This window comes from Atta cephalotes (genome assembly GCF_000143395.1).
Source record: "Atta cephalotes unplaced genomic scaffold scaffold00004, whole genome shotgun sequence".
NCBI classification, from domain to species: domain Eukaryota; kingdom Metazoa; phylum Arthropoda; class Insecta; order Hymenoptera; family Formicidae; genus Atta; species Atta cephalotes.
Window position 1 is genome coordinate 2769113 of NW_012130068.1, and position 1431 is coordinate 2770543.

Below are 1431 nucleotides of genomic sequence, written 5' to 3' on the forward strand. Positions count from 1 at the left end.
TGCCGAGATCATGATAGGGTTTTCGACAATTGCGCGCGTAGATCAGTCACCTCCTCTTCTCACATTTTTAGACGCCGTTTGCTTTCATGTTGCAACGGCCACGTGGAATTGCGCGCTGAGATGATAAAAATTTATGGAAATAGGAATAAATTGACATCTCCTATAAGAAGTTCCGTCGCTTTCTGCTCAAGAGATCATTAACTTTCAAGTAGATAGAATAGAAAGGTAATGTTACGATAAAAATAATTGATGGAATCAGCAACGCGTAAAATATTGATTGGGAGTGAATTGAGGTGAGCGTACCGAAGATGAAAATAGTTAAGTAATGTATTATCGTTACATTATTGTTACGTTTTAACAAATTTAATGCTGGCACACAATTATAGACTGCATAAAATTTTACTCGGATCCAAGATTATTACGCGACACTTGGTCTGCGGTTGGCGTTTCAAGCCGCGCAGCAATGCACTCAGAGTTTAGTACATGCAAATTTCTTGCGACGGTAGTTTTCGGTCAGCGACACAACGTTACCAAGCTCTATACCTAAATCCAGCGTGCCGAGAACCTATCTAACTAGCTCATCAATTTCAGATACCCTCGGTCCAATGTGGCGTGCGCTAATTGCATTTGCTTCTGTGCCGATATCCGTGCCAGTCTCCATCAGATTATTGTAATTATTGTTATTACGAATATCCCTCACGCGTAATTTACGGCGAAATAGTTTGAATTACGGAGGCCCACATCAATTATGTGTTACCGCGTCGCGGCGGCAACGCTCATTGGAAATTGAAAATTTTTAGCGCAATGCAACGTCGACGTTATTTCGACATTAAATTATGTACGTCGATGCGTCGTTTCACACGACAGTATAGTTTATACCCGCGCGATCGAAACATTTCGATTAAATAAAGTGTTATTTGCTCGCCATTGTTATTCTTCGTTTTTTAGTGCTTCTTTATGAACATATAACTTAATCAGTGCACAGCTTGCATATCTTTGTTTCTTAATTTGACTATTGATTTTTCTTTATTAATCAATGGACGATAGGTTATTTATTTAAGAAAATGGATATTTTCTTAAATAAATTAAAATAAACTGTCTCTTGAGTAATTGTTATTTAAAAATCCCTATTTAACTTTAGATCAGCGCAATGCTATCCAAGTAGCAAAATGTCATCCTTATATAATAATGATTTAAAAATATTTTTCGTCATTTGACTTCAGTGGACTAAATAGTGACGTAAAATAAACGTAACATTTGTGGTGATATTGTGATGATATAAATATATCATTTTTATATGTAATATTTAATAAATAAATAATAGATAACATTATTAATTATTTTTCTTAATTAGGAAATAATTGTATTATAGAAGAGTTATTTAAAAAGTATAATATATATAATATATATATTTACTCTCTCTCTCTCTCT